Source organism: Argiope bruennichi, chromosome 6, assembly GCF_947563725.1.
Source record: "Argiope bruennichi chromosome 6, qqArgBrue1.1, whole genome shotgun sequence".
In the NCBI taxonomy this organism is placed as follows: Eukaryota; Metazoa; Arthropoda; class Arachnida; order Araneae; family Araneidae; genus Argiope; species Argiope bruennichi.
In genome coordinates, this window is record NC_079156.1 from 116,898,226 (window position 1) to 116,918,926 (window position 20,701).

General features: G+C 27.2%; 1 protein-coding gene across 4 annotated transcripts in view; it reads left to right on the forward strand.

Moving 5' to 3' along the window:
- The window catches only part of LOC129972348 (FMRFamide receptor-like), a 359,306-nt gene that overhangs the window by 108,822 nt on the left and 229,783 nt on the right, over window positions 1-20,701 (forward strand). For all 4 annotated transcript variants that reach the window (XR_008784852.1, XM_056086455.1, XM_056086457.1 and 1 more), the window contains exon 2: window positions 723-792. The gene's annotated coding sequence lies outside the window, so the exon portion shown is untranslated. The remainder of the gene's footprint in view (window positions 1-722; window positions 793-20,701) is intronic.

Genomic DNA, 20,701 nt, shown 5'->3' on the forward strand with positions numbered 1-20,701 from the left:
ATATATTTCAATAAAAAATTGGTGACGACTGAAGATTTTATTAAAATTAAATACCCGAACAGGCTGGATTCTCTTTGTAAATCTGGCCAAGCAAGATTCGATATGCATGCCATAAAGGCCGTTTAAAGTATTCTACAGAGCAGATCATTGAATTTAGACCACTTTATCGTTATCACTTCAGGCTAACAGTAAGGAAGGGAAAAGATTACAAGATATCCAAATTATTAACAAAATAGAAACGTTAAAGAGTTTCCACAATAACATGCAAACATTTTATCAAAAAAACATATTTAGATTGAATTAAAACTCAAAAGATTTCTTTATTGATATACCAATTTCATTTTTGTGCAATATTTTTCCGATATCATTAAATTTTTCAATGTACTTTCACACCATTTATTGTTTTATCAACTGGATTAATACTTACAAACGTCTAGTAAAGCTCTATATTTTTTTGATTATGTATTATCTTTGTTGTAACTAAAAACAAAATTTAAAAAATCAATCGAATAAAAAATAAAAACCTAAAAATGTATCATTTAGTAATGTTTTGGAGAAAAGTGTTGGAATCCCTTTAAAACTTTTTTAACTAGTTAACTTTATTTTAGTATATTTTATTTATTTTAGAAAGTATAATAAGATTTTTTTTCTCAATTTTAAGTCTTCATCTCATACTGTAATTCATCTTTAATAGTTGATTATATAAATTCCTTTTATTGCAGGTTTCTGAATTGTGTTTTCAGTCATCCCACTATATTCACGCTGATTACTTCAAAGCTTTATAGACATCAAGTAAGTTATATGTTTATTTTCATATTTCGCTTGGTTTCGACAATATCTCGCAAGTCCATTTGGATGCATTCCAACTCATGTCGTTTGCGAACTGATTCTATTCAATTTTTGTAAGGTTGACTTGCCAGTTCTTTAATAAATTACTTAATTGCTTAAATAACGTTTCACTCGAATGAATGTTTGATTGCTTAATATAAATCTACGTTGAAAAATCAAATTTTTTTCGAAATTATGAATTTTTTTTATTTAATATTCTTCATTTTTGAACTGGTTTTCTTATATAAAACCGTTAGAATTTTGTTTTTAAGTTTATTCCTTGGTAAATTACACTGATTTGTGCATTTGCATTTTCATACGTTTTAATGTTATTTTACTTCTTTTGATACCATTTCCTCGAATTCTAATCTTTGATTGAATTTTCTGACGAGAAACCTTATAAATTAAAATCTAATGCATATTTTTGTTCAAATTTGGTATAATAATTCTTCAATACGTTCTGTAGTTCCTGAATTGAGGAATAAGTAATCTATTCATTTATAAATATTTCGTGCTTCAAAATGTGAGAAAGAAATTTTGTGTTATTTATCATTTGAACCCAAATATTTAAAAAATAAAAAGAAATACAGCTAATTTTTTTAGTTCAAAAATTAGATAAGCCATCTGTTAAAGTTTAAGCGAATCATTTGATAAACCTCTAAACTAAATGATTTTTGCTTTATCTTTTCAGCCAATAAACGTCATTTTCCCCATCTTTTTTTTAATCGCATCTAGTACATTTTGGTTTCATATATGTTTTTTCAATCTTTAAGGAAATATTCAAAAATATAATTATTTGTTAATGTTTTTGAAAAAAATTTCATCCCGAATATAGTAACATATTTAAAAGATATTTACTTTGTATTTTTAAGAAACCATTTGTAGTTTACTTTTCCAATAGTTTTTATTCGAATAAACAACTACTATATTTAGAAACAAATTAGTATTCATCGGCTAAATCAGATCTTTTCAACATAATTCAATTTATTGGGAAATTACTTGAAGATCCTTTCAATGTAACGATATACTTCTCCTAAACAAACAAAAATATAGAGTGGAAAAAAAAACCCACAGAAAGTGAGGCTGATTTTAGCCTGAAGCTATTTAAGAATTCAGCAACGTTGCGCTTAGTTTATTTTATTTGCATTTTGTTCTTTGTCTTTTTTTTGTTTGTTTTCATCATTTTCTTTTTTTCTTTTATTGCTTTATTTCCAATGATATCGGCAACAAGAATAGCGCTGTTTTTTTACTTCATGGCAACGAAGGAAAAACACATGGATTATACGACGCTTCCAGTCAAGTCTGTTGAAAGCAGTTTTGTTGTTTAGAAATAATTTAAGATAGGTTTTTTTCACACTGAATAATGCCTGATATAAACAACTTAGACTGAGACGGCGTTGGAATAAGTGCATTTTTTAAGAAAGAAAGAAACGAGAGATAAGGCAGTGAAATAATTTGCAATTCCGTACTCAATATTTTGACTCGGAACTTCATTGATTTGAATTTCAGATGAATTTTTTGTCCCCGAGAGTTGAATTTGATACATTTTCTGTTTGACTTACGATGTTGATGTCCTTGATATTAATAATTTTTCTCCCTAGCTGCAATAAGGAATTGTATCCTATCATCAGACAATTGCGGAGACTTCAAAATTTTTTATATTATAAAAGTTTAAAAATTCTTTTATTCTGAAAATGAAAAAAAATATTAATTATTCAACCTTGAAATTTTATGTCATAAAAATTTAAAAAAAAAACAATATGTAGAATTTAATAGAAAAATAATTGAAATTTAATCTTTTAATCTTTATTCATAGTTACAATATACTCAAATCAAAAGTAAATTTGCTAGGTAAAATACCTTCGGGAATTTAATTATTGACCACATATGCAGCTTACGTATGACTTTAAAATAGAAAATGAAATGTTTTATCTGAATATGCCTGAGAAAGAAATAGAATATTTAGTGATAATCAATTTTAAGAATTCAATAATTCGACAATCTTTTTCATACATTTTAATCAAACTTTATATGCAAGCAATTTCCTATGTTTATGGAATAAAGTGGCCTTTCTTTCGGTGACCTTTTAAAATGACTTCATGATTTTAAATTATTTACTAATTATATTTAGATGTCAGTAATAAAATATGTTTACTATTTGTGTTAGTCAAGTATGATGGAATATTTCTTCTTTCCTATATTTTGATTAATATTTATTGCTTGATGTGATCCAGTCTCTACTAAACTTGATAGCATAAATCCATAAAAGAATTTCTATTAAAACAGTCGTAAAAATAGAGGTTTGTGTTGATTGACTAACCATAATATATCTTTCTTTATAATCAAGGTGGTGATAGTTAGTTCTCGTTTCATATAGAAAAGAATATATCTGAAGTACAACGCCCTTTGATGTATCTTATTGCTTTTTTATTGTTTACGAATAATGTTTGTTTTACTATGCAAAAGTATTTTTTTATGTTTATAGAACTTCACGAAATAATGAAATCAAAAAATGAGTAAAGAAGTTTGCAATAAAAGAATAAAAACCTACGTACTGAATCAAAATATTTTAGGAAAGAATTTATAATTTAGGTTGAAAAATTACGAAAATATTTGTACTCGCAACATTTAGTTGGTTAATTCAACACATTATCTTCCTTAAAAAGAATTGGCTTCTAACAAAAAAGAATGAGCTATAAGGGTAGTTAAGTCAAGGACAATTTAGGCTAACTATCAGGATAAAAAAAAATTCTATATTTTTTTAAAAAATAAGATAAAAAACAATAAAAGGTTTGATCAAAATTGTGTAATCAGCTTTTAGGGTATTAGATATCTCAAATGAGTTTATATCATCATCACTGTATGAATAACATTTATCCTCGGTATTTTACTATTTTCTAAAGTAGTTACATCAATTTTATTATAATTATTATGTTTGTAGTAAATTTTTGAGGAACAATGCAGTGATCAAAGTGTACTGAAATTTACATGAAAATAAACTGATGAAACTTTAGATGAATCTAAATTTTTATACCAAAATTATAGCCTGTATTAAAAATCGTGTAAGCAATATTACTTGCATTATTTTATTTCTTCTTCTTTTTTTGTTATTTTAATGGTTATTTTGGTTATTATCATAAAAGAATAGAACTATTATATGAAGATTTAGTGGAAATTATTTCGGTGAAAATAAAAATTATTTTCCATATTTTCATAGATATAGGAGTTACATAATGCAAAGAATAAATGTGATATGACATTAATGACCGCAGTGATAAAATAAAAATAAAAAATCCTTTTTATAATTATTAGAAGAAACAGAAGTTTGGAAATGAATAAACTGAATGAATGAACTTAGAATATGGAACTTAGAATTATATGAGCTTAAAATATGGAACTTAGAATTATATGAGCTTAAAATATGGAACTTAGAATTATATGAGCTTATAATATGAACTTACTTTAATAAGTAGAAGCATATTTTGTCTAATTAGGATATAAAATATCCCATTCGATAGATCCCACATATAACAGTTGGTTAGAAAATCATTGCATTTTGTTGAGCAAAACAAAAATTCAATGTCACGTTCTTTTTAAACGTTCTTTTGTATTATAGTAATTGAACTTTCCCAAATTGATTATCTAAATACATTAGTAGCAGAATACTGTGTTGACTTAATCATCCAAATTGCTGTTGGTAAATAGATGTCAGTAAAATAATCAAGTTAATGCAATAAAAGATTCCCTCAACTTTCTACTTGATGACATTAGCAAGAACCGACAATTGTTTTGACGGCAGAAGGATTCCAACAATTTCTAATCAGTTTTCAAAAGCATTAGATTATATTTCACGTTATATGCAAAAACATCAAATATATCATTTTATTTGATCAGAGATAAAAATCGCCATTAGAATGCTTGCCCTATCAAAATTAATATCTTGAATAAAATTAATAAATTAAAAGTTTAGTAAAATGGCAGCAAAAAACGCCATTATGACGTTTTGCTTTTTTCAATTGAAAAAGTAAACACAAAATTTGGAATTATAATATTGATTCCTTTATCTTCAGAAAAAGAAGAAGAAGAATTTTAGTTTATTTTTCTTGATTACCATTATATACTAAGAGAAAATAAACAGATGAATATAATTTCTTTCAATCATGTCTAGGATGTTAAAGTGAAACATTGAGCTATGTTTTTAGTGTTAATAAGAATTGAAATGTATCGCATTTCAAATTGGAATAATATAATATTTCCGATGAAGGTTTAAATTATATCTTTATGTAATTTAAAACCATAGAGGGTGTGATTAAGAATTGATATGATATGAATGTTTCTTTCTATCAGTTCATCTAACTCTAAGATAACAAGGCAAAGCTATGGAGAAATTATTAAGTTTACAATAGTTGTTTGAAATTAGTAGTTGTTTAATTAGTAGTTGTTTGATTTAGTATTGAAATGTATAGAACTGTGGAAATATTTTGAATAATAATTAATAATAAATTTTAAATTACGTGTTTTCTATTTTATGTGAACATTGTGAATCTATAAAATACAAATTACCATTTCTCCAATCCCTGATTTACCAAAATTAAGATTAAAGTAACGCTAATGATTTCAAAATCAAATTTTCGTAGTTTGAATTCGAAATTCTAGCTGAAATATTTTTACGAGTAATTGGAACTCAGCATAAAGCTGTCGATGTTTAACACTGAATCTATAAAATATAATTTAAATCTGAATCTAAAAAAAAAATCAATTCTCCATTACCTTATTTATATCTAAGACAACAGAACAACGACTATGAAGAAATTATTAAAAATTCCTGTAAAATTAAATTCCTGTTTTATGTGAAAGTTGTGAATCTATAAAATATAATTTCCCAATTCTCCACTCCATCATATATTAAAATTATGACTAAAGTAACTATAAATGATTTCAAAAATAAAATTTCATTCATTTAGGTTCGAAATTATGGTTGAGATATTTTTACGAGAAATAAGAACTTAGTATGCAAAATTATAGTTATTTAATGATATATCTATAAAATATAAATTCCCAATTCCCCATTACATCATTTACTGAAATTATGACTAAAATAACACCAAATGATTTCAGATTCAAATTTCTTTAAATTAGGTTCCATATTGTGGTTGAAATATTTTTAAGAGTCAAGGAAATTGAGAATGAAACTGTTACTAAACGAATTTATTTATTTAAGCAAATGGCGTGAACTTAATTAATTTGCATAATTGTAGTCAAATCTAAATCATTCCTTAAATTCATATTATTATTGTAGTAGTAAATTTAATATCGAATGGAATTTCTGGCATTCATCATGAAACATATATTTCCTCTAGGCATTCCATGAATACTTATTGCTCAGCAATTTTACCTCACTAGGATTTCTCTCTGCCGATAATCCATTGTCTTAACAATCCTGTCACCAACAGATTCTATGTATAGAATCTGATCGAATCTCGTCCTTTCACTGCGTTCTAATTGAATTGGCGCACAAGAGTGATTGCAACTCCCTAAAATGCTCCCTTTGCATGATGACTATCATCCTGTGTAGACACAATGTTAAGTTCCTCAACTGTTCACATCATATTTCAATTCATTTCATCATGATTTCATAATTTTGGCTAGAAATAGCAACTGAATATTTATACTTATTTTCGATTTATGTCAGGAGATATTTGTCACTGAATAATGTTATCTGCTAAACAGCGATGTCAAATAAATATCTCATGGTGATTTAAAATCGCTAATAATTATGTTCAATTTATACGCAAGATCAATCAAAGTGTATATTTATAACTAGTAGTTCCACAGAAATTAGAGTTATGTTTGAAATCTATATTTCCTTAAAGTGTGTATTTTTGACTAAATACTAGTTGTGCAGGAGCTATAATTTTGCTTGGAATCTATATTTTATCCTAAGAGTCTTAAACAAATCCAAACTTTTGCAAACAATTATTAAGAATATTTCTCTCTTATATAGGTGTTTGATTCTGAGTATTATGTTTAATGAAACTGTTAAATTTGAAATCATATATTTGTTTGGAAAATATTAAAGATTACATGACTTATAAATTGATCATAATTTTACGAATGAGAAAATTTTGAAAGTATTCTGTTATTCTATTACTTTTTTAATCAGAATATAAAATATATATAAACGTCAACTGCTGTCTGTAACGTTACGTGGTTTTAAAAAATATATCCTACCTATTGGTCTGCATCATTATGGGATAAGAAATCTTATGTTTTAATGTCTAGAAGCTGATACATAATTTTGTTAAAGCATAAATTGATTGATTAATCGCTTTGCGAATGAAGCTAATCACGAATAAAAAATATCAATAGTGATTGTTTACTTCTCTTTTTTTTTACATTATTTTAGGCTGAATTGCATCAAAGGTAAATGAGCTGAAGTATGTAATTTTTGCCTTCTTTTATTGGAAGTTTACAAAGAGAAATATCTTATACTAATTAAACAAAAGTGATCGTCAAAAAATTGAAATTCGATATTTTGACGAATCTCTATGATTTAGATCTCCCTGATTCTCAAAACACATTTTTTGAATTTTGTCTGTCTCTCTATGGACGGAATAACTCAGTATAGCTTTGAACTAGAAAGATGAAATTTGGTGTATATTGCTTATGCAAAATTTGTAGATTTCTATCAAATTTTGAATACAATATGTACAAAAGAAGTCTGTCTATCCCTCTCCGAATAAAAGCGAACACGATATCCATAAAACGTAAAGAGCTGGATCGGTAAAATTTGATCAAGCATGTAAGTAGACAGGTATTAAATTCGGAACCAGGAAACTGTCAAGGATTTGCTCCTCTGTCTGTCTGTACTTTTGCACATGTGTAAACTAGATCACTTCAAAATGCAATGACTGAAATCAATGACTTTTGGCATATAATCTTGAAATTCCATTTGTAAACCTATGTTACATTTAGGTGTCAATTGATCAAATAATGCGTACAGAAATACGTGTTCAATTCTCAGGTACTTATTCTTTGGCGTATTAATTATTTGTCAGGGATTATTGTCAAGATAGATTCATGCCGAAAATTCAATATGTACCCTGTCAATGTGCATAATATTTTCTACTACAAGATATTTTTAACAGGATAAGAGCCTATTTAGATAGTCAGATCTTTTATTGAATATAAGAAAGGCTTTAAATCATGGTTACACATTCCAACCTCTGCAATCATCATAAAGATTTAAAATAACCTCTTTATATTTATTTTCTTATCAAAAGATAGGAGATTGAGGAAGACATATTACTTTGCGAAACTAATGAACTTTCTTTGATGCTATGCGAGAATGATTTCAGAATTCTTGATTTTTACCTCCAGACACTTTATTGGATAGATACATTTGCCAACCTTCTCTTTTGTGAATATGTATGTCACATCATTTTAATATTTTAACTGTCAAAAGACATATCTAGTATGCAAAAATTCTATATACATGGAAGATTCATTTTAACTACAAACAAAACAAACTGCTGAATTTCACAATGGCCGCAACCAAGAAGATGAAGTGAACGACCGAGAGGATGTTTCAGTGACATTATACTTGCAACAGAATCTCGCGCTGGCGTCCTTTCATAGGGGTCGCGCATCTTCCCCGTGATCTCGGCACCCCGGGTTCGAATCCCCGTTCGGGCATGGTTGTTCTTCATCTGTGTTCTATATGTGAAGTGTGTGAACGTGCCCCCTTTTAAAAAGGGGTTGTGCAAGTGAATGTATGAGTTTTATCTTCATATGAGGTAGAAATCAGACTTCTGCCCTCGGGTGCTCAGGGGTCTTTACCCTCAAAAGCTACGGTTCTATAAAGTGTGAGAAATTTGCTTTAAAAATGTATTTATTAAAAAGAATACGTTTATAATTTTCCCACAAGGAAGACATTTATAAAAATTATAATTCTGATGTGCATAATACAAATTTAATCTAATAAAATGAATTATAATTTTTAGTTTTATGAGGATTTAATCTTTATATCTCTTACGGTTTAACTTTATTTAACAAAATGAAAAAAAAATACATAGAAAGGGCTTTAAATTCAAATTTAAATGGATATCAATAATGTTTAGTTCTTTCTATATGCATGTATGGTTATGTATATATATTCCACAAGCTGATACTTGAAATGAGCTAATGTATTTTTTACGTTAAAGCTGTTAATATATATATATTGCAAAATAATAAGCTTTTTGGCTGATTAAAATAAATTATATAAATCATATTAATAATTTTAAAAACAGCTGCTGGTTAATTCTCAGGAGAAAAAAAAGCATATTTTCAATAAAAAATGTTGATAACTACTGAAATTCCTTCAAATCTGAAATATATTACTTCATTTTCTAGCTTATTTACTGTCAGATTTAACTATACATAATCCAATGTACCGGAAACGACATTTAAATGCAACATCTAAACGGCTACATAAAAAAATAATATGATCGATATAAAAAAATAAAATAATACGAATTTGAAATTTTCCTATATTTACATATGAAACGCACCTGAGCGATTATCAAAACGTTCATACGCCAGTAGACTCGTAACTAATTTTCGCCGTAGCATGTAATAAATAATACTAAAGTACAGTTAATATAAAGTATGCGAGGAGAATACTGCAGCTGGTTGAAATTTTCCGATATTTACATATGAAACGCACCTGAGCGATTATCAAAACGTTCATACGCCAGTAGACTCGTAACTAATTTTCGCCGTAGCATGTAATAAATAATACTAAAGTACAGTTCATATAATGTATGCGAGGAGAATACTGCAGCTGGTTGAAATTTTCCGATATTTACATATGAAACGCACCTGAGCGATTATCAAAACGTTCATACGCCAGTAGACTCGTAACTAATTTTCGCCGTAGCATGTAATAAATAATACTAAAGTACAGTTCATATAAAGTATGCGAGGAGAATACTGCAGCTGGTTGAAATTTTCCGATATTTACATATGAAATGCACCTGAGCGATTATCAAAACGTTCATACGTCAGTAGACTCGTAACTATTATTCGCCGTAGCATGTAATAAATAATACTAAAGTACAGTTAATATAAAGTATGCGAGGAGAATACTGCAGCTGGTTGAAATTTTCCGATATTTACATATGAAACGTCCCTGAGCGATTATCAAAACGTTCATACGCCAGTAGCATGTAATGAATAACATGTTACTCACCAGTAGCATGTAATTAATAACATGTTACTCACCAGTAGCATGTAATTAATAGTACTGAAATATAGTTATTACAATGTATACGAGGAGAATACTGTAGCTGGTTGAAATAGTTTCAACCCAAAATTTTGGAATAATAGAAAAATTTGGAATGAAAAGTATCGGCTGTTTCATTCCTTTTTAAATTAGGTCGATTGGTATTTCAAGAAATGTCTCTAAATGAATCCATCACAAAAGTTCGTTCACAACTAGCAATAGAAAAGTTTTTTAACGAAAACATTCTATGAGAAAGAATGTTACCAGTAAAAAACACATTTAAAAACATTTTCCTTTGTAATTTCCTGCATTTCATCTTCGCTTTGGCGATAAATGCCGCCTGACTTTGAAGATATTGGAAAGCAGAAGAAGGATGGCCAAGAAGGAATGTTTTCGGAATATTTCTCTAAAATTGCCTATTGGCCGATCATGTCCTTTGACTTAATAGTCCAATAAATGCCTATTGGATACATTTACTACATATTGGAAACAATTTCATGTTCTACATATCTACACATTTTCTTTTACACATTCTTTTCTACACATCTTTATTAGACTTTCTTCTGGTGATTATCATCACAAGCAATTGATATCTGTACTTGAATAAATTATAATTTATCGATTTCTTTTTGTACATGGAATCGAACACTGTACATTTCATGTACAGAGCTTTGACATGGTATCGACTAAATTCAGCTGAGAAGACCAAAAGTAGTGAAAAGTTAAAAATATCAAGTAGAAGAAAAAGACGAAAAAAAAAAATTGTAAACATTTGCATTTACAGATGATAAGCAAGCAGTTGATATATCTACATTATTAAATTTCATTTATCGATTTCTTTTTGTGAATGGAACTGAAAGCTGAACATATAATGCGCAAATTTTTAACATAATATTGACTAAATTCTGTTGGGTAGACCAAAAGTAGTGAAAAGTTGAAAATATCAAGTAAAAGAAAAAGACGAAAAGTTTTTTTTGTAAACATTTGCCTTTTCAGATGATAAGCAAGCAACTCTACATGAATAAGTTGTCCTTTATTGATTTCTTTTTGCACATGGAATCGAACACTGATCATGTCATGTTCAAAGTTTTAATATGATATTGACTAAATACCGAAAAGACCAAAAATAGTGAAAAGATCATAATATAAAATTAAAGGAAGTGATTCAAAAAAATTTTGTTGAAAACGTTTGTTCTTTCAAATGATAGCAAAACTAATTATATGTAGTTAAATGTATGATTAATGTAATAAAACCGAAAAATAGCAATTGAAAACTGCTTTATAATCACTACAAAGAAAATCAAATCAAACATGCAAAATTAATCAAACATGTGCTATTTCTATTTTCAATGCAGAACTAAGAAAAAATAAGAATTAATTTAAGAGAAATTGAGATCAAAATTCTGGAAGAAAGTAAAAGAAAAGGATTTGTGTAAAACAGGATTATGCAGAAGGTTTTGTAAGACTAAATTGAATACTTTTTTGGATGTTGGAAAAATATTGGCAAAGAATGTTTTTTTAGATGAATGGAAGTTGTTGATAGGTAAAAACTTATCGAAAGCTATTAATATATAATTGAGGTTAGGATCACTAAAAATCCATATAAAATATTGAAAATATTTATCTGATAGACTTTTCGTCATCATTTAAAATGTATCCCAAAAATTTGGCCGGGTTACTCCAACCTTTTTTTTTATAAGGCCGAAAATCTAAAACATATCCATGCTCCTGAAATTCTATCAATTACTGTTATCTTCTCATTCACTTTATATTACAGCATTATATTATTAATTAATTAACTACAAATAAAAAATAATTTCAAGATAAAAAAATTAGAATTATTCCAATTTGAAAATAAAGAGAAAACAAAAGTTCCAAACTCTGATATCAAAGATAAACTATATCACAGATAATAGCATACTCTTAAATTTCTGTATCACGCAAAAGTTTCTGAAACTTATTTAAAATGAATAATTTCATACAGCGTTGACTTGCCAGCATATCTTTATAACTTAAAGAGAATATGTATCGAATAGCTTTGGGATCTTTTTTTTAAATGTGTCAATATGCTTTTGCTTGTTATCCTTTCTTTCTGGATTAAGCATTATCTGTTTTATTTCTACCTTTGAATGTTGAACAATTCTTTACCGACTCTTCAAAGTAGAAATGCTGATGAACTAAATGCTAATTGCAAAGTAAATGTTGAATGTAGTTTCAAAAAAAGAGATACATTAAAAATAGCAATAAAAGAATTCGTTGACATTTAAGTGATGCTATACCGTAATTTAAAGAATTTTTTTCCCAGTTTTCATTAAAAAAAAAAACTTTAGAAATATATCGAACTTAAAAGGGGATAGGTAATAAGAATTGAATCTGAAAAGAGTTAAGTATGCCGCTTTTAAAGTGCTCTACAAACAAAAATGTCGAGAAATTCAATAATAATAATAATGAAAAAAAAGATGGTTTCCATATCCCACATTTACGTTTTATGTTCACAATATCTTTACCCTTCTATTTTGAATTATTTTAATGACTTTAAGGAAATTTTCAGTTTGCCATATCATAAAAATACTTTAAATAAAAAATAATAATTTAGTGGTGCTTTTATCATTTATCGCTTTTGTACTCAATTAGCATAATTATGACACATAAATGAAAATATTGCTAAGTAGTTTTAATAGTTTGTTAAATGCTGCTGTGATTCTCAAAAAAATATTTGATACATTGTATTGAATTCTACGATTATGTATAGGATATAAATTGCTCACTAAATTTTAAAGCTTTATGAAACGAAGTTTTCACAAAATATATAATTTTCAGCCTTTCAAGTATATAAGATTTAGAAATTAATGTAAAAAATTTAATAGTATTTATAAGCTACTGTGACACTTAAACAAATATTTGATATATTGTATAGTATTTTACGATTATTTTTCTGATTTTAATTACTCAATAAATTTTAAAGCTTTGTGAAACGAAATTGTACCTAAATGTTTAATTTTCAGCCTTTCAAGAATATAAGATTTAGAAATTAATGCAAACATTCGTTTTCTTTTTAGCAAGAACAAATTAACTTTGCCAGTTTTATTATGATAATAATAATTGGCTGCGATATGCATTATATTTTCCAGATATCGAAACTATTTTAATATCTAACAAAATTTTAAGATCGAAACTTTTATTAAGTATATAATTTTCAGTCCATCAAATAAACAAGATTTACAAATTAATGTAAAAATTAGATTTTTTAGCAAGTGAAAATTCACTTTGCGTCTTTACATTATGATAATAGTAATTGGCTGCAATATGCTTTATACATTGCGGATATCGAAATATTCTTAAAAGGGATCACATGAAGACATTTATAAAGAAAAATTCTCACTTAAAACTTTAATTAATCATCTAAAAAAGCCTAACCTTTCAACTTATTTTTTTTAAAAAGATAACCCATTGTTCAAACGAAATCTGATCATGGATGTGGTAAAAAATGCCGCACTTAAGACGTAAATTTTTTTAAAAATTTAGCTCATTAATAAAAATACGCAATTAAAGCCTTGGCAGCTAACCACTAGTTAGGAATGCTAATGGGGGATTTTTTCACAATTTTTTTGACCAGTTAATAAAAAAAAAATATTGTTTTTTATTTCTACGTTTTTTTCGGTCTTTTCTTGTGTTCTCAGTAATTGGATTTCCCGTAACGCCGTCAGAGCCAGAAGATTTGGGGCGATGGCTTGTCACATTTTTACCGCCTTAATACGGTGTTGATGTTTTTTCAACAGAACAAAAGAAATAATGTCTATATCGAATATTTATCCTCGGCTTTGGCAGATCTCTTCGGAAAATATAAAAGCTATTTCTGAGGGGAAATCCTGATCTGTTTCTTTGTCACTTCAGCTCCATTTACACGAAAGCCTTTTTTCCCCTTCCCGGCAGGATTAAAAAAATGGTGAAGTGAAAATATGTGATTAGGAAGATGATTATTATTATTTTTTTTGTCATTGTTCCTTGTTTCAGAATGAAGTTAATCTTCAGAATACAAAGTAAATAGCTGAAACTGATGCAAAAAATTTGCATCTCATAGGATTCTTACAATCCATTTATATATTTTTCCGCTATAGAAGCAATATGCTTTTTTTTATTAAAGAATAAAATTATTTCGAAAAGCAGGATTTGAAAAAACAATTTTAAAATGGTTGCCATTCTAATATTTCCAATCTCTTTTTTTCTTTAGTTTTTAATATTTTCACAGAGATATTGCTCAAAGAATTTATTTTAGAATCCGAAAGAAAATGAAAGCTTATTATTATGTATCTTTCTGCTGTTTTCCTTACACAAGTAAAAACAGTAAAAAAAGATTGATTTACAAAATATTAATAAACATGAAATTGACTTCAAGAATTCCTTCTTGAATGTTAAGGAAAAAACATTACAGAAAGAATTTCAAATTACTAACTGTTTCTTTTAAGTTTATATATTTCAAAATAAATGATTAACCGAAATTTCTTCTTTTCAACATACTTTGTATTTTCAAGGTTGTTATGGAATTAATTAATTTTGTTTCCGAATGTTGAAAAAGCCAATCTGCATGTAGAATTTTCAACTGCAATGGTTTAGAAGCGCAAGATAACAACATGAAAAACGTCAACAAGATATTTCCTGTTTGAAAAACGTTTAAGAGATTTTTCGATTGTTCCGTAATTCCATATTCAGATTTTCTTTTTATATGTGAAAGGAGGACTACAACTAGAAGAATCTCGTGTTGCTACCTTAATGTAATTGCTGCTAGAGCATTAAAACAAAATATTGCATGAAGATTAAATTGCAGAATTTTAGTTACAGATTCTTAACTGCAAGAAATATATAATTAAAATGAATTTTAGTTCTTGATGAGGACCATATACGATTTTGAAGTTAAATTTTATGCTGACTTTGATAGATCAAATATGTTAATGATGTTTCAGCAGTGTGTAAGAAAAGAAATCTTTCCTTTGACCAGATGGTCATAATCACCCAATTATTTTATCTTATCATTAAAAGTAATATGGTGAGTTAAACAATGACCACACAAAAATATTCCTGATCTTTAAATCATGAAATGTATTTTTTTAGTTGTTGCACATGTATTCTCTAGAGTTTTGATGTCAGAACGGTAGTTCTCTGGTTTCTGTTTTATAATAGTTCTGACTTGATCTTTTTGAATAAAGAAAGACTTTCTTTTTGTTGTTTCTCAATTTTTTTCCCAACTGATACTAGATCCTTTTTTTTTTCCTATCTAATGCGTTTATTTCATTTCTGAGATATTATATTGTTACTCAGATTTTAAAGAATGCATTTCATTTAGAATATATTTAAACTCTTTTTAGGAAATTTCCGTTAATCATTTGAATTTTAAATTCATATTTAAAGCTATATCAATATTTGTAAATACTAATCAGTGCTAGAACTTGTTAAAAATGAGAAAAAATAAATTCAAGAATTGGAATAACAGGCACCATCCATTAGTTAACGGAAGTAATTATTATCATTCCAACTTTCCCACATTTAGGAAACTTCGAATCACCGAAAGAATCCCAGATGTCATGAAGAATAATTATTTCTTTGAAATGTCATTCTTTTTACGAATTGAAGATGAACTTATGTTTTTAGATATATTTATTTATTCTTCAATCAGTCATCTGTCTATTTGTGACTGTGATAACTGTGATCTTGTGTGATCTTTCAGCTAGATGGATTAAACTTGGTATGTGGACAACATTTGTAAATTTATAACAAATTTTGAATAAAATTCATCTGCAAGAAGTCTTTCTCAGGACGGAATCCATTTAACTCCTAAATTGATTTTTTTTCAAGATTTGATGCAGATATATATTTTAAATGTTCAACATTTGAACAAATTCATTGATCCGTTCAAAATTTGATACGAATCTATACTTTAGATGTTCAACTTTTGAACAAATCCATTAAACTCCTAAACTGAATTTTTTTCAAAATTTGATATGGATCTATTCTTTAGATGTTCAACATTTGAACAAATCCATTAAACTCCTTAACTGATTTTTTTTTCAAAACCTGATACGGATCTATACTTTGGATGTTCAACATTTGAACAAATTTGGGTTAGAATTGATAGAAGTAGACGCAGAATTATTTAATCAAATGCTTAAATTAAATATCAGATTTCATGTTTCTGGGTTATTGTGTTTACATGCATAGGAAATTCCAGAACGGCTGACGTTAAGCTCCTTAACTGAGTTTATTCAAAATGTAATACTGATCTAATCTTTAGAGTGCATCAAATATTATTCACCTAACTTTTAATGTTTCGTAGTTGTCGGTTTCAAGTATTCTAGGACATACTTTCTCTGAACGGAAATCTACAGGTTTAATATAAAGATTTTTAGTTGTCTTGTTCATAGACTTGCATAAATCCAAGAGTGAGTTTTTTTTATATTTAGGGAGGTTTGAATTATGTCGAATCATTAAAATCTGGAGGTCAAATTTCCTTAACAATTACCAATTTTTTTCTTTTTATAAATTGTACGCGAGGAAGAAAATAAATAACGAAATTTTAAAATTGTATCTAATATGTTTCCTAAAGCTTTCTTATCTCCAGCAATATATCTGATAATTAACAGGAAATTTAATAAAAAGAAACCTAGTAAAAAAAAAAAAAAATAGACGTAGCTTGCTAAGATAACGCACAAAATGATCACCTTTTTTTATCCACGATAATGAAACAGAGCGTCTACATATTCTTCTGCAGGATAGAAGATAATGTACTGGAGTTTCTAATCAATGATAATAGATTTCGTAAATTTATTTTAATTCTACCCTCTAATTACAGTCCCTCCTTTATCATTCTAATGCAAAGAAACAAAAAATATTTTTCTTTTACATATTATTAAGATCCAACTTGTTAGTTTAATTCTTGTTTAATCATTCTTTTTAAGAATTCTGACGACTAACCAAGATAAATAACTAAGGAAGCTTTGCTAATAAACTATTTGTTCTAATGTAAGAAAACAGTGAATAGATGATATTTTTAATTAAAAAGTTCATTATTAATTTTGAAACAACGTGGATTCACAATATGCAGATTTTTTCGTGTGATTACGTAGATTTACCATTCATAAAATTGCAGCAGATAACTAATACTTAAGTGAAATAAAATTCTTATTTCTTAATTCTTTTTTGTTATCTTAAAATTCTTATTCATTTAGTATTTTGAAGTTTTAAATGTATAGTTTACTGTCATTCTTGAATCATAAATTAATTACATTATAATAGCATAAATAAAAGAAAATAAATTCTTTCTACTGAACGGAATATTAATTTTCTGTAAAATTTTTATCGTACAAATCTTTATTTGTGACTAATTGAAAAAAGGTAATTGAAGTATCCTCTTTCAGGATATTTAACTTTATGAAATTAGTCTGACGAATACTTTAAGAAATATTTTATAATTAAAATGAATATTTCTCTATTTTTTAATAAAATAAATTCTGAGAATTTATTTTAATAAAAAATATTCTAATAAGAAGGATAGTTATATTTGGCTTTAAGGATAGTTGACTTTATTTAGAATATGTGTCTAGCACATAGTATATGATAAAATTGCTTTGCGTTAGAAAGCAATTATGACTTATTTTTGAAATTTTCTTTGAAGTATTCTATTGATGCTGAATTATCTTAGCTTTGTTGAAGCTCCAATTTTGAATCTACACCAGGAGTTTACTGGTAAGGAGATTTCCTAATTCGGAAATAAAGTCAAATGAGCAAACCAGCAATACCATTTCAACATTTATACACCACATCAGCTGACGGTCGCTTCAAAGTCAAAGAGCAAAGAGCTTTGGTTTGTACTAGCTCTGTTTGGAAATTTGATACACTAAGCTCACGACTACGACAAACTTTTAGTTGAATTTAGTTTTAGAACTTTGAATTCAAAGATTGCTATATCTTAACTTTAACCTCAGGTTACCCTGGTCTCAATTACTATAACGCATTTACAGATTCATTCTGAATTAAGGTTAATTTACACCAGGAATAATTGGAAGTTCATAGTCATTTTGAACGGTTTTATTTTTAATGAAAAAGACGGTTACTAGTAGTGTACTTTCTTTATCAAACTTCAGAGCAATAATGTGTAAAACTATCTATTAAATCTTTGATACTTTGATGGGTCATTTTGATTACCCTAACATATTTTTTTTGACATTTTGATAGACATACACACACTTGTAGCGTTTTAATATCGTTACATATATTCTATGCATAATACTAAACATCAATAATTACCTTTACTTTCCATTGCATGAGAAGTAGAGCTCACAAAAATTAAATTCGATTTCATATGATACAAAATTAAATTAGAAAGTAAAGCTTCAAATTTAATGACTACTATATTTTTATACATCCAATTTATGTTATGAAAAAAAAAACAGATGTCCTTAGAAATAAGTTAACTGTTACTATAATTGTTAATATTTTATAAACATATATTTGTTCAACAAGGTACTTAATGTTACCATTTTTGAAATTGTTTGCAAAATTAAAACCGCGTATGTTTTTTTAGGAATTTTATTTTTTGATCTCATAACCAAATATTTTTAATCTGCCTTAAATCCATAAGAACGACTTGTAAAATAATGTTCAAACAAATCATTTTTTAAAAAAACTTGAAAATGCAAATATTAATTCAGGATATAAAGAAAAAAAATAAAAGAAACATGAGATTTTACTATCATGATGACATGTAACATCCGGTTGATAAACAAGAGCTGTTAACTCTTGGACGATATGATTAATATATTCAAATTTTTTCTTCTAACTTTATTCTTTTTTTGCTGTTATTTTTAATAAAAATCTCGAAAAAAAAATTAGGAGAACAAGTTGTTTTTCCATCATGTGCCAGGAAAGAATGAAGCAATATTTTTTAGAATATATTAGTTTTCAGAATTCGTAAGTCAGTCTTCCCTTAAATATTTGGCTTCATATATTTTATTAAATGGCTCTAGGTAATTTTGTATTTTTTAAAATTAATTTTTAATCAAATTTAAGCGACAGTACTCAAATTATTTTCCATTTTCTGCTTCTGACATTTCAGTATTGAAGAAAATTGAACATCAGTTGATTAAAAAAATTCTAATCTTTTCATTTCAATATTGAAAATAACATACACCAACTGATTAAAAAAAATTAAGTCTTAGTAGAAAATAAAATAAGATTTTCAAAAGAAGGGTTGAGACAATGCTGTTTTTTGTATGTTTGTTTGTTTTACTAGTGTTCTGTGTGCCTGAAACTTAAAAGATTAGAAAATAGTTGATTGTTAACTTTGATTAGAAAATTAGTAAAACATTCTTTCTCTTTTATTCACTTAACGATTTTTTTATATTTAACGCAATTTTTTCCCCATTTTATTAATTCCTATTAAGGCACAAAGACAGTTGTATTTCACGATTTGGCGTTGAAAACAAGTATTTTTGCAAATGGAGATCATAACAATAACGTTCTGTATTTATCAATTTTTCTGATTTAGTGTGTGAGATATCCACTTTAAAAAAATTAATTAATTATTTCGACTAAAAAATAACTGTAAATCCAAATCTTAGTTAAACATTAGCATTTCAAATTATTAAAACTGTTTAACTTAAGAAAAGTAAAAATTACAGAACGCATTACTCTATCACAATAACGTTAATGTTTTAGTTTTTGTTCAATAATTCCAAAAGAGTCAACACAGACATATAACCAGAAAAGAGGTAATAAAATATTCTTGAAACTTTCAAGAATAGAGAAATAATGCATTTTGGAGTACATTTTCAGTTTAAAATTTTCAGTAATCTTTCAAATATTGAGTGTCAATCAACAAATATCGATGTTAGATATTTTGGTAATTTAATAGGGAAATAAATGTGATTTCTGTGAATTTCTGAAGATGCAAATAGGAAAAGGTTAGTTTGTGAATGTATTTCAACTGGTGGAGCGGTTTCGGGAAAAACCTCAAAATTGTGTTTGAAATAGCAGCCATCGAAGCATTTTCAAGGAAGAATCGCGAGAATTGGAACGTAAATGTTTTCAAAGAATTTTACCTTAACATATGAACAGAAAACTGATAATCCTATTTTTTCCGTTAATGAACATCGACGGTGAATTGTAAGACAGGTGTTGTAAAAAACTTAAAGACATCTGATGTGATTGTTAAAAATCTACTGATGGAACCAATCCATTTAAAATAGCTGATGAAAAGCCAGTGATTAATGAAATGATTTTTTATATGAAATGTTTTGAAAAACAAAATGTGCACGCCTTTAAAATAGGAAAAAAAACATAAGACGTTATTCATTCTCAGACACAACATAAATTAAATACAAAAAGCAAATCTATTGAAAAAAGTAAAGCTTATCCAGAGTTTATCGTAATTAAATCAAACAAAAAAAGGCTCAAAATCATTTTAAAATCAACAATCCCGCCATGATGCTACTAAGCTACTCCTTTCTTTCCTTTCATTAAAACAATTCCGTCATTAATAAGTTTGACTTTTGACAGTGCCATTTGTAGAATTACTATTATATATTCTACCTATTGGTTATTATTATTATTTTTTTT